Below are 14,215 nucleotides of genomic sequence, written 5' to 3'. Positions count from 1 at the left end.
TCGGGGAGGAGGTGACTCTGGATATGAACCATGTTCTTATATTTATCTCTAAGGCCAGGTGGGTCTGGGTCAATCTGGCCCTGCTTGATTTGCTGCTGCAGCCACAGCCAAACCCTCCCATTGGAGTTTAAGATGGCCCCTAAAGACTAAAAAACCCATATTAAAAGGAAAATAGGCAGCTAAATTAGCATCACATTTAAGCAAACATCAGTTCAGCTACGGCTCCTAATGCCTGAAGCCTTGCTGGAGCTATGGCCAGTCACAATGAACTCCCTTCCCCCACTAACAATCCTTAAAAACTGATGCCTCGGTTCCTTATAAAACATCAAAGTAGGGAAATAAAAAGGAGAGAGGAATGGGGGAGGTTAATATTTCCCCAGGTTTTCTCAGCCAGCCCGTGTGTCTCTGAGCAAAGATCAAGGCTCCGTGTGTTTGGGATGTCAGACACTTGCCTGGGATTTCAGCCTGCCCCAGCCACAGATGTTCTGTGTGCTCAGCCCATCCATATAGAGCATTTCCAGCAGCCTGACAAGCCCAGGATATTCATGTGCTGCATAATTTTTTCCCAGGAAATCCTATGAGAATCCTACAAAGCGGGAATAATAAAATATACATGATACATCAGTGTTCACTGAACAAATTAGCCTTAGCTGCACTTCATCTCACTTCTTGCTCTTCCTCTGTCCTGGCTGGAAACTCCCTAGGACAGAGTGTGCTCCTGAGTCCTTAATGTTTAAAGGGTGCTTTGGAAGTCCCAGCTTGTGGGTATGTCTTGGTTGTCACATGGCTTCACTGAAGTTGCCTGGGCTCTCTGTAGAGGGATTGGAGATTTAATTAAAGCAAGATGGCAAAGTGTGGCTCCTGTGCTTCCAGGCTGGATTTTGCACTTCAATTTCCATAAGGGCAAAGGATGCAATGAAAAAGGGAGAAAGGACATAAATGGAAGAAAAGGGAGGACGTGCTGCATGAGGAGCATCTGGATTCATCTTGAAGGGTTGTTTTGGAGGTTAATTTTCATGTTTTAAGGAGCATTGACATTGAAAATGCCCTCTCAGAAGGATAACAGAAGGTTTTAAGACACATATACAAGGCAAGGCTCATTGAGATTGCAAAGCAAATGAGTCCTCCCCAGCAACAGAAGAAGAAGAAATTAAAACTAAGAAAGTAGGTTTAGAGAGGCTATTTGGAATAAATTCTTCCCTGTAAGGTGGTGAGGCCCTGGCACAGGTTGCCCAGAGAAGCTGTGGCTGCCCCATCCCTGGAAGTGTCCAATGCCAGGTTGCACAGGGCTTGGAACCACCTGGGATAGTGGAAGGTGTCCCTGCCTGATCTTTATGGTCTCTTCCAACCCAAACCATTCTATGATTCCATTATAAATCTCTCCTAAGACGTTTCCAGACTTTGTTTTAGGATTTTCATGTAAGTTTGTTTGCATCGTTTGCCCACAATGAGTCATCTATTTAATAAAATTAGTTTAACCAGTAAATACAAATATCTAATTTTTCTACCAATCTGCTGAACTTCACTCCAAAAACATCTGAGCTGGTGCTGCAGCAGGTTCCCCCTCATCTTTGCATCCTGGGATGCTCTGGTGACACGGAGAATTTCCAGAATTTCCCTTTCCTTCCACAGTAAAGCAGCTTTGTTGGAATCACTGCTGAGAATGAGAAAATATTTTATATGGATATCACGTGCAAGGTACCCAGACCCTGCTTACCTAATCAAAACCACAGCAGCTTGTACTCAAATCTTGTTTGGGACTGACCAAAGAGGCTGGGAAGGCTACTCTCAATGCCCACTGTCAAATATCCACTGTCCTTGCTCTGAGCCCAGCTGGCTGGAAAACTCCAGGGCTCTTGAGGCAGTGCTGTCAACCAGACATGTGCTGTGCCAGAAAAATAGGTCAGAGTCATCATGTTGTGGTCTGATTCCCAGTGTGTAGCCAAAGGCATTTCTGTGACTGAGTCTTTAAATATGGGGGGGGGGGGGGGGGGGGAAATGGAGATGAACCTTAGGGATGCTGCAATAAGCACCGTGACATTTTGGCAGCACGGGACTCCTTTGGGCTCCTTTGGTCATGGGGCCTCCTGGAAACAGCCAAACATTCCAGGAATGGCTGTGGGGAAGTGCCTGGAGCATTTTAGCCAAGACGAAGCTCTTGGACCCGAAGGAGAGCTCTTCAAAAGCACAAAAGGAAACCTAACTCCTCTTGAATTTCATGCTTTGGAAAATCTACCTAGCCATAGTATTTTTTGCTTGACAGGCAAACTTAGGCTCAGGTTTCTCCTTTTTAAAATAAGCTTGACAAACTAATTAATTAAAAAAATCCAGCTATCATGTTCTGCTCTTGCATGTGACACAGTAACCATTAAGGCATTAGGAGATAAATTTATCTGAGCTCTGAGGGAGGAAGTTCCAGGTTGTACCTGGTTTACATTAAATAGTAGGTCAACCTGGTAAAGTTAAGCACACAAGTAAGTCTCACCAGGACTAGGGAAAACATTAATGTGATTAAATATGTCATTAAGTGATGACTCAGAAGAGCCAGACTAGAGGACACCGCAGAAATACTCCAGATTTATTTCCTCTATTCTTCTGTCTGGATGAACACATCCAGGGGTTCAGGCACACCACAGAATCCAGGTAAATCCTGCAGAACCTGAAAGGCAGAATGACAAAACACAGTGGAGACAATGTCCATGACCTGGCAGATAAAGACTGACCTGCAGAAGAACTGATTTAGCTGTGAATTTTCCATCAGGTGAGCTCTTTGATCCTGGCTTTCCATCCCAGGTCTAAGAGGCAGAGTAGGTAACTTCATGGCCCTTTAGGGATCTGTTGGATACTGGACACATATAAACCTAATAGACTTACATGTTATTTAGGTTTATTCATTGTAAGGCCTGAAGGAAATAATTTTTGGGTTTATCACTCAAATGTATATAATTTAGGAAAAAAAGAAAAGTGTGATTAAAAAAAAATCTATAGATGGAAAATCAAATGCAAACCTTAGAAATTGGTTCCTGGGATTGACAGTTCTTATTGTTGGAAAAATAAATAAATAAATAAATAAATAAATAAATAAATATTGCTTCGAATAAAAATTTGTCAGTCTCAATTTTTTTCATGTGCAATCTTATTTTGGCCATGTCAGGTAAGCAGAATATCCTTCTGTCATCTTTTGATGCCCTACCAGAGTCATCCCTAAGCTATTTCTTTGCTTTTCTATACACCTTGAGGGCCCTTTAAGCCTTTCGGTGCAAGCTATATATTTAAATCCTTTCACCAGTCCTGTGACTCCCTCCAATTTATTAACACTTCTTGCATTTGCCCTCTAAACCCCTGGAAGATATTCTCCAAAATTTTTGCTTCCTGGGCTGCTGTGCTGCACAGTAAATGTGAACAGAAAATCTTCATTCCTCGAAAGAGATGTACAATATATATTAAATATTGATTGCCTGTGATGAGCACAGCAACCAATCAAGGGTTCCACTACCCCAATCTCTTCTTTCTTTGGCCATTCCCAGATTTCCCCATCACTTGCAGACAGCAGTAACATTTTTTCTGCAGAATATCAGTAAAAGAGGTTGAAGTATAAGACGAGAACAACTCTGCAAAGCACCACTAGAAGCACAGGAGCTCAATGAACTGTCTCCTGTTGCAATTAGAGTTTGAGATCTATCAAATGTCTTGTTCTTAGCAGATTTTATGTATGCCAAGTGGATTTAATCAGCTTAAAATACCTTGTGCTACTGATACCTTTATAAAGTGCCAATTCTATTAGCACTGTTGTCCCTATCAACAGGGAAAAGGTAAGTTTACTTTGACAGGATCTCCTTTCCATGAACCGGTGCTGATTGGTATTGACTACATTAGTGTCTTTATTAATCTGGTACATTTGAACTGATGTACTTATCAGCAGTTTATTATTGTGCTAGAATTGATACAGTCTCCAATTGTAACTCGCAGACACTCTGGAAATAATGAAATCCAATACTAATAGCCCTCGGGCAGCTTGGTGAAAATCTTGGGGTTCAAGTTATCCATTTAGCTTGAGTCACTTGCTGCTTAATGACCACAACAAGTATTGGTGGAGCGGAGGTATTTAATTTTCAGCACACAATAAGACTCTGTCACTGGGCTGTTTCACCAGTACAGCACAGAGGTACTCACTGAACAATTCTTCCCTCTGTCCTTTTGCCTCCTTTACCGATATCCTACAATTTCTGACTGCTCCTTTTTACTTATTGTTAAAATAAGCTTTTTTTTCCTCTGAATGTGCCCAGTTTGACTCTGTGAGTGGGCACACAGACATTACCCTACAGGTAGGGCATATGCATTTTGGGGCAAAGGCAAAACATGCTTCGCTGAATTTGTAATTATCAGTCACATATTTCCTTAAATTCTTTCTTTTTTACTTTTTTGGCTTGTAAATTATATCAGCCTTAGGAATCTGGCCATTTTTAGCAGCTCAACATGCATGTAGTGTGCCCATATATGTGTGTGTACATGCACGTGGATTTTCTCCTCAATCTGCTGCTTTTTGTGTGCACATTAGAAAATCTGCATACTCCCAGTTCAATTCCTGCTTCTGTTTAATTCAGGCAGTAAAGGAGTAGCTGGAGATGTCCTAGGAAGATAAAGGAGCTGGGTTCAGGAGCCATAAAAGCCAAACATCTGCTGGAAAGCAGGACACTCCCCCCATGGCAGAAGCTGGTGCTGGATACCTGCCAGCTTCTCCTGCTTTCCCACACCAGGATTTTTTCAGCTGTCCCTCCAGCAGCAGCAACAACTTTAACTTGCAGAAGAGAACAAGGACTCAGAGGTGTCTCAGAGGGGTGTTCCCCCCATTCCCATGTGCTGCTGGGAACTTCTTAGAGCTTTGCTGTTAGAATTGATATTCATATAAATATAAATTCCCGTGTATATTCCTCTTTTCCTTACCTGACGAATCAAATACTTGTCCCCTGACTGGGAATGCATTTTGCTTCCGTGGAGAAGGAGCTTCAGAAGTAGACCAGGTTAATTACAGGTATGACCTCAAGGTTCAAGGTTCAACAGTCAGTATAAAGTAACATCCTTCCTTTGGAAAAATCAGTGCTGGGCTGGCCAGTGTTGGAATAAAGACATATCTGGGCAACATACCTGAAGGTAACCACCCACTGGGGCCACTGGGATCCCTTTCCAGGCAGCACCTGTAGCTGACCTACAGGTAGTGCAGCAATAAATTTAAATGAAATGGTTATATTTAGATTTTTTTTTTTGTCTCATCCCACCATGCCTTATTTCAAGCCCCAGTTTACCCTTGAATTATCATATCTACACCCTGTTATTCTGAGTACAACCCTTCAGAGACCTCTGCTAACCAAAGGTGTCTCACCACCACCTTGGTGTCCTCTCCCCTTCTCATGCTTTCCATGGGTTCCTGATTCCTGTTTGTTTTGGAAAAATCCATGTTTCTCAGGTGCCCCAGACCAGCCCTGTGATTCCAGCTGGACTTGGATCCTACCCCATCCGTACAGGACACCAAAGCTGGCACTGCTTGAGCTTCACCAAATACCTTGGCCTTAGAGGACTCGAAGCATCGATATTTGACGCAAGATGTGGGGACAGCCCCGACTCATGATGACACCCAGTGAGCATCCCAAGAGCTTTCCTAAGCCATTGGGTGTCATCAGTAACGTCAACAAGAAAAAGGTCAGCACATTTTGTGGGCAGATCTCTGACCTCCTGGGCAGCTCATGATTTCCCAACGCTCCTGTGCTGTGACAAGAGTGATACATTAACTTGATAAGCTTGTGCAGGTTTGGCCTGAGGAATCTCTCCACCTGTTTATCTTCTGCTGTTCCTTTTCTTGTTAGACCTGCGAAGAAACTGAGTTTTCAGAGAATTCTATTGTTGCTGTAAAACATAATTTGCTCTTCTGCAGAGCAAGCCAGGCTGAGTGAGCTGTGACTCTTTTCCTTCCTTGCTGGCTGCCTGTCTGGCATCACTTTCCCTCATAAGCTGGGCTCTTAAGTGGAGACAGTGCATCCAAGGTAAGGATATTACCTCAAACCTCCTCTCTATAAATAGGCCTGGCTGCTGCCCCGAGGTTGCTTGTTCTGCTGTCAGAATATGGCTAAATGGCCACTTACGAATTCCAACATGTGCTTGATGTGGAGATTACAGCTGCTATCCAAAACAAAGGAGCTTTCTCTCTCACAACGTGCTGCTCCCTTTATGAGGCAGTTTGGAAAACTCCAGTCTCTTGAGAGGGTTTAATCCATGCCCTGGTGCTTCTTTTGTGTGAGGACAACGCAGCTTCCTCCAGACCTAAATGAAAACAGGACCCTTGAGTGTCTGTCAGAATATGTTTGGTGCCCTGAAAATCACAGGGGAGGAAAGGTCTGATCCCTGGGGGGTTCACCTATGAAGCAAAACGAAAAGATGCAGGGTTATGTCAGCACAGCACAGGATGGTGAGTGCAGGGATGCCAACCTGGAATGGCCTCGGTGCAAGAGTGTGGCATTGCCTCTGTACCCCCCGGGAGCCAAAGGAAAGATGCTTGGTTTGGGCTCAGGACTGTGCTGATGTCTGTGAGTTGTGATTAGCTGAAGGTAGTTAATGAATATTGGTTGGTACAAAAAGGTGAGGTTTTGCAAAGAAAATAATTTGTTCAGTGCCCCTGCACAGCTGCATTGTCACACAGGAGCTTTAACAGAGCCAAAGAAAGCTCTGCTTTTCTTGTACTTTGTCCTTACACTATTTTTTCCTGCTTGAGGCATTTTTCAAAGGAAGTGGGAATGGCTGTGTTCCCTTGATGGATGTGGGAAGTGGGAGATCAGGTGAAGGGGTGTTTCCTCCTGTCCACCAGCAAGTCCAGGCAGGATTTGAAGCAGGCTGCTCCACCACACATCCTGTGATAGAGGAGAGCTTCCCTCACACTGAGGCATCATAGCAAAGCCTAACCATGACACAGCAGCAGCAGCTCCTAAACACTTGGAAAGCCTTGTCCTTGCTGGTGTGGTGGGGCTGAAGCATGGCTAACACAGAAACAACTTCCCTTTGAGTTCTGGCAATGGAATCTGGGTGTGATTTATTCACGTATGCTGGGTTGGCATCTCCAGCTGCCGTGGCGACTCTACAAAAAAATATAATTAACTTTCTCTCTTGGCAGCCCCAAGGCAGATGGCCATCACGGGCCTGGCAGCAGCGAGCCAGATGGCACAGGGAAGGCAGTGGCTGAGGGGTGGCCGTGCTTCCCCACCCACCAGCTTTGCCGCGGGAGCTGGGTATATTCTGTGGGTGGCCAGTATTTATATTTGCTTGTAAATTACGGCCCTCAAAATGCTAAATGAGTCTGGCTGCAGCCTCAGAACACAGCCTGGCTCCTGTGGCCACAGGTCTGAGCCGTGCAAGCGGAGCCGTGCTCACCTCCCAGTACAAAAGAGTCCTTTGTGCATGTTCTCCTGCTCCTCAGGCGTGCACTCCTCGGCTACTCCGCTGTCCCGTTGCCTCCAGCCGTGCCAGTGCTTGTGACTCAGCTGGACTCAGCCACCTAGAGCTCTTAGCTATCAATCATGACACCTACCACTCGTCTCTTGCCATCTGCTCTCCTCCCTTCTGACATCTCCAGAGCTTTGCTCCTCACCCACATGCTATTTGGTTCCACGTCTCGTGGAAAGCATCACCCGGGCAATGCTTCCCTGCTCTCACCACTGGAGCTCCTTGCTCTGGTAGGAGGAAAAAGTGGCTCTTGATGATGGGAATGCTGATGGTCTGCCTGTGTTTCAGCCTCCACTGTCAAGTCAATACCAGCAGCAGCCAACACCTCTCTCCACCTACAGCATCCTAAGGCAGGGTGCACAGCCTGAGTCACTAAACAAGGATTGCCATCATTTCAGGGAGGGAGGACTCATCGTTCAGGCTCTGCTGATATTGCCTTTAGCACTCAGCCTGGCGTGCTCCCATGTCCTCGATTCCCCCACTGGATGTGGCTGTATCAGTGCCTCAACCTTGCCACATGACACGAGAGGCAAACCTCAGCTCCCGCCTGCGACCGTGCGCTCGGCTTCCTTCCCGCTGCACTCCTGTCCCAGCCAGGGTGACAAGCAGCTTCGATTTACTGGCTCCCAGGGGGTTTCATTTTGAATGTTTTATGCAGCCAGGGCATGGCTGAGGCCCTGGGGGCCGTAGCATCTCCTCCATCCTTAACATGTTTGTAGGTGTGGCAAGGCTGAGCAGGGCATGTCCTTGGTGTGAATAAACATCCAAAGGGATGTACTTTGCCACTTGTCTCGCACTAATGCAGCTCTTGTTAGCTGATGATTTTTGATGGAGATGTGTGTGCACTAATGGGAGATTGCCAGGCTAGAAGTAATTAAAAAAAAAGTTCCTTTCAGCATGTTATAATCATTCTGAATTATTAAATAGGACAGAATTTTTAAAGTCTAATTCACTTTTCCATTATTTATGCTGTCTGCTTCAGTTTTATTCTGTCTTTTGAGAGTTATGAATCCACCAGAAAGTTTCACTTTTGGGTTGTGATGCTGTCGGTGTTGGAGGCTGCCAAGACTCCAACACTGCTCATCTAAAAACCCCATATGAGGGCTGCACCCTTCCCCATTTCCATGCACAGCACTTAAATTTCAAGCCCTTTTTAGCACTGCACCTACAACGGAGGAATTTTTCCAGTTGCAGCAAGAGGCCACTGAGGATCAGAGAAAAAAGTCAGCACATCAAAGGTGCAGGGCAGGGAGCAGCACATGGGCAGATCTGTCCTGCAGTAGGTATGTGATCAAACAGATAAGTGTCCATGCCTTCAATCAGCGCTGTCTTCCAGCCCCTGCTAATACATCCCAGCTCTAGCTGCAGCCTCTGCTTCTTAAATGCTCTGAAACAAAAGGGTTTTAAACCGTAATTTACTGTTTCTTTTTTTGACATATTTCTAAATCGGTTCAATATGGTGGTGAACCGCTAAACTGAAGTGTTTGACTTGCTTCCAAATCGAAGTGATCATAAAAAAAAAAAAAAAAAGGAAAAGGGAGGGTGGGGGGGGGGGGGGGGGAGAAGAAAATGCAAGGAAAAGAGAAGTGCTCTGGTAGTTTGAATCAGTCACCCCTGCACTGTGATTTAAAACCAGTGGAGCACTTCAAGTTTTCATAAGCACTTAGCTTTGGAAGCAGTCCGAGCCCTGAACACGTGCATTTGTGGAATCATTTGCCATTATTAGAGAGTTTGAATGGTGCTTGAGCTCTCCCTCTGCCCCATAAGCACTCCGGCTGCCTGTGATTAGTAGGGTGGTTTCAAGCTTGTGCACAGTTGAGGGTGATTATTTTCAAGCGTGCCATCGCCTGTCCCTATCTCCAAAGATCTGAGATCTTCCAAATTCATTAATTCCTTCAGCTCATCTGAATGGAAATTGTTAACTAGACGTGGTTCCCTCAGTGCAATTTTACAACGTGTGTCACAGAGAATAATAAATGTTTGCAGGGCAGATGGAGCAATAACGTGCATGCCACAGAGCACTCCTGTGCTGGGTCAGACCTGTTATTAAGATATGTGATTGTGGAGGCTCTGTGCTCCAGCCACGGGCTGGGAAATTCTGGTTTTAGATGCTCCAGTGCTTGCTTTGAGCTGGAAAGGGCAGAAGGACAGTGCTTGATATTCCCATGTGTTTTATAGCTTTGTGTTGTGCTGCACTGATGGACAATACTTGGCTAAGCTAAGCCCAGGGTTTTGCACCAGCACAGAGGAAGTCAAGGAGGTTGTCAGATGAAGCTGTGCAAAGAGCTGATCTTTCAGGTTTGCTGGCTGATCCAAGCAAGTTAAAAAAAAAAAAAAAAAAGTGTGAATTCAGGTTGACTAAAGATGGAAATGTTTTGCTTTTCTAAGCTAAGGAAAAATCTGAAAGAAACAACCCTGTTTCTTGTTTTTCACTTGTTAAGGTTTTTGGTTGTTAACTGCTTGCAAATTTTGCTAGAAAATTCTGTTGCAATAAGAAAAATGGAATTGCTTCGACTTGAAATCATCTCAGCAATTTCCCTCAGGTCTTTTGGCGAGGTGGTAAAAAACAACAACAAAAAAGCAAACACAAATTCCTACTTTTCCATGGAAATTTTTGGCTAGCGGAAAGACCACATGGTCTAAAAAAGACATGAAATGTCCAAATCTGTGCATGAAGCAATCTGGGTCAGTGACGCTGCTGCAGCCCAGCTCCCTGTGAGGGCTTTGCAGGAGCCCAGAGCTCTGCTGCTGCCGGCAGGGAAGACGCCGGGAGTTTGAACTTTCGAGAGGGTCCCTAGATTCCTCCATGTGGAAAATCAGAACAATCTGCTGGCAAAGAGGTCAAACTGGAGGCATAAGAAAGATAATCCCACCCCTACCTCCTCCCAGACATGCAGCCAATGATCTCCAGTGCCCTGGCCCAATCCAGAGCTCCCCTAGCCCATCTCAGGACATCAGGAGCTGGCTTGGCTCTAAAAAGGAAAAAGAGAGGGAGTTTTCCCTGGCAGACAAAGGATGGGAGTGATGCCCTCCCTGCCTCTGGGACCACCAGGCCCCCCGTGCAAGGGGCTGTTCTCTGTGCTATCCAAGCAAGGTTTGAGTGCTGTGAGGATCAGGCTGGAGTCCCCAGCCTGCCCTGGCTCTTGGCCAGGTGTCATTTCGTGATGGCTCCACTCTTTGCTGATTGGTTTGCAAAAGAAGGGTTAGGGGAGGACCAGGAGTTTGGATGTCCCTGCTCCCTGGGAGGTTGCAGTCCCAGCTGACCCCACTTCTCCAAGGCTCAGCCTTGGGCTCCTGTGCCCAGCCCACGCTCTGTAGAAACAGGTGTCTCCAAAGGATGGTCCTGGTCCCCTGTTCTCAGGTGAAATTACTGTCTCTGTTGCCTGTAAATATTCAGCTACCTGAATTTCAATCTTTCTTTCAAAATACTTGCATGAAAACCTTCTGGGGTTGGGGTTTTTTTGTTTTGTTTTTGTTTGTTTTCTGTTCTGGTTTGGTTTGGGTTGTTGGTTTGTTTGTTTGGTTTTTTTTGCAAGAGCAAATTCAGAAAATATTTTTGAGAGGAATGCCCAAGGAAAACCTCAAAAACATTGATTTTACACATCCAAGATTTCAGTGTCCCAAAGAAATGCATAGCAGAAGGTCTCCCATACCTTTGGAGAAATAAAACAATTTTGGGCCAGACCTAGCAAGCATTTCTTGAAAGGAGAAAGTCATGTTTACAAACTGCCCTGATATTTGATAAACCACTGAGAAACTGGAGCTGAAGAGAGCTAATGCTTTTTGGAAATACAAGAAAGAGTTTGAAAGATCAAGACAGAGCCATGATAAAGGGTGACAACCCTTGGGTAGCTGTGCTGATGTCTTTAATTACAGGAGTGCAGGAGGAAGCGAGGGCCAAGGTTCCTGTGCTGACCACTGGCTGCCTGGATGATGCTGTTACAGCTGTTTCCCACCTCTGTGCCTCAGTTTCCCCTTCTTCAAGTTGGAGGCTGGGATTCAGCCCTGCCCTGCAGAAGCTTTGAGCTGTGCTTGCACCTTGCTGTAAGTTCTAAGAAGTTTGTGGGATTGTGGGGTTTTTTCCCCTCCTAGATGACTGGGTCTCTTTTGTCTCATTTTACAATCCTAATGGAAGGGAAAAATACACCTGAATTTGTTCTGGAAGGGGAAAGTCGTTCTCATTATTAAGCTGTTATTTTTACGAAGCTGTACCTCACAGGCCCTCAATACTTATGTTATAGTCATCAAAACCCAGGATGAGATCCCATAAACCATGCTTTATAGTAACCAGATGGTCATCAAGGCTGCAGAGGTACCTGACAGTGCCTATTACAGGGAAACACCTGCACGAACCTTAACCCCCTCTGTGCCAGCCCTGCCAGTGGGGTGACCTCTCCTGCAAAAGCTGGGTAGTTATTTGGGGGGATATTGTCACAATCCCCCTCCCCAGACCCATTAACCAAAGCTGTCCTGTCAAAGGGATGTGTCCCCAGCCCTAACTCCTTCCCTTTTATTTCTAACCCCTTCTTTGGGCATAATGTGAGTAGGTGGAATAGCTGCTCCAGCCTTCCTGCATCTATTAGAAAACTTGGTTGAGTTTTTCTTGTCTTTCTGCTTTATTTCTGGGAAATGCCACTGGGAGGGCTCTTTGGCAGGACCCCAGCTCACTGTGGACAGGGCTGTGGGCTCACATCACCTCTGAGACCCTTGCTGCTGGCAGAAGATGTCGGGTCCCACCAGCCTTCCCCATGACACTCAGTGCAGCCCCTTTTGGAGTCCTCTTTCCTCCCAACTTTGGGGTTGTTGGCTCACCTGTGATACCCAAAATGAGCTTGTGTGAGTGTCAGGACAGTGTTAACTTGTGTCACCGTGCCCAGGAGCGGTCAGCAGGCAGTCCCTGGGTCAGGTTGGCCAGCTGATGGCAGGAGGATGTTCAGAGGGAATGCTGAGCAGAGGATATCCCACAAAAAGCATAACCCATCCAGGCACGTCAGTGCACTGACAGACTCTACGTGACTAATAATTCCTAATAGCAACAGGTTCGCAGCACCTGGTGTGGCAGGGAGGTGCTGTTACTGAAAGGCTTGTTTCATCTCTCCTAAAAATCAGAGATGGACTGGTTTTGCCATCTAAACCGGTAATTAAGCAGAACTGGTAAAAAAAATAATAAACTGAAGCCCTGTAAGGAAATACACATTATTGGTTTTGCAAAGCTGGTTTGAACCTGTTTTGATCCATGTGTATCCCAGCCTCCTTACAACATCCTGCAGCAGCCAAACACTTGATTAAAATAATACTATTCAAATCCACCCTTTCAGGAGAGACAACAACTTCTGAGAAGCAATTACGTTTTATTTCATATTATTTCTTTTTGCTCAGAATGAGCTTTTACAACCTGTGAAAGCAACATCCCCCAACCACAGCATTAAACTCTGTGGCTTCTGAGCAAGTGGGAAGCACTGGGGCTCTTGCAGTCCCCTTCTTCCCTGCCAACCTGATGTAACCTTCATCGATGTGCCACTGTTCTGCATTGCCCAATTCCACTTGAAAAACAAACCAAAAAAAAAGTGATAAAAGGAAAAAAAAAAAAATAAAAAAGTGAGAGAAAAAAAAAAAAAAAAAAGAAAGAAAAGCCCTTACTCGTGGGTTCTTTCCTCAGAAAGCCACACCAGCTCCGTTTCCCAGAGGATGAGTCACGCGCTGACGTCCGGCATCCTGCCTCTCACCCCGAGCCCAGGGCAGGACGGAGGAAGGGTGAGAGAACCTTCAGAGTTCCTTCTGTAACCTCACCTCGGCGTGCTGGCAGTGGCCGGGGCTGTGGGGATGCCGTGCTGAGCACCATGGAGGGGGAAGTGCAGCCCATCCCTCCCCCAACACCTTCCCAATGGGATCACCCCTCTAAATAATAAACATGAGCAAGCAGGGGTTTTTTTGCCCTAAAGCAACAGGTGTGCTATTATCCTAAAAAAGGGCACTAAATGGCTTGGGAGATTCCTGTAACAAGTAGATATCTCTTCTTTCTGCAGTTTTTAAATCGTGTAGGTGTCTGTTTTCATTATTTGGTTACAGATATGCACTACTGATTTCTTAGGTCTAAGTGCTCAAGAGTGGTTTTTTCTAGCCTCAATTTTTTGATGTCTGGTGAGTTTTGATGCTGCCACTGGTGGAGTCATCATCCCTGGAGAGATGTAAAGGACATGTAGATGTGGCACTTGGGGACAGGGTTTAGTGGTAGCCTTGGCAATGCTGGGGGAATGGTTGGACTCAATGATCTCAGAGAGCTTTTCCAACCTTAGTGATTCCATGATTCTGCCTGTCCTCTAAAAATCATAGGTTACATTTGAAAAGCAGAGTCAAAAGTGATTGGAGTGATTATTCATCTTTGGGGATGTTTTTGAGGGTACTTTGGTTGCCATAAGTTGAAATAATTTCAAGGTTGCCTGTCTGTGCCCTGCCTTTCCAACCTCTACCTCTCCACGCCCTGCCTTGAACCTCCATCCTTTCCTTCTCCATCCTCTGCTTCTCCATCCTCAGCCCCACAACAGAACTTCCTTTACTCACACCCTTTCCACCAGTGACACTTCCAGCCCACCAGCTGCCCCTCAGAAATGCTCTTTAATGTCTTTAATCCACCACAGAAGGATGACTTTGCATCTGTCCTCCAGCATCTCCACTTCTATTGTAAACTGGGCTTCCAGGCACTTCCTGAAAATAGTTGATGGCTCAA

The 14,215-nt window shown here is 45.6% G+C and overlaps 1 long non-coding RNA gene across 1 annotated transcript; it reads left to right on the top strand.

Moving 5' to 3' along the window:
* Window positions 1-5,881: 5,881 nt before the first annotated feature.
* On the top strand, window positions 5,882-13,465 carry LOC138105583 (uncharacterized). Its single transcript, XR_011148537.1, has 3 exons — window positions 5,882-6,038; window positions 11,365-11,532; window positions 13,148-13,465. It is a non-coding gene; the product is annotated as an uncharacterized lncRNA (long non-coding RNA).
* Window positions 13,466-14,215: the final 750 nt, after the last annotated feature.

The sequence above is a fragment of the Aphelocoma coerulescens genome, chromosome 2 (assembly GCF_041296385.1).
Source record: "Aphelocoma coerulescens isolate FSJ_1873_10779 chromosome 2, UR_Acoe_1.0, whole genome shotgun sequence".
Taxonomy (NCBI): Eukaryota; Metazoa; Chordata; class Aves; order Passeriformes; family Corvidae; genus Aphelocoma; species Aphelocoma coerulescens.
Note: the sequence above shows the minus strand (reverse complement) of the source record. Positions and strands in the feature narration are given on the sequence as shown.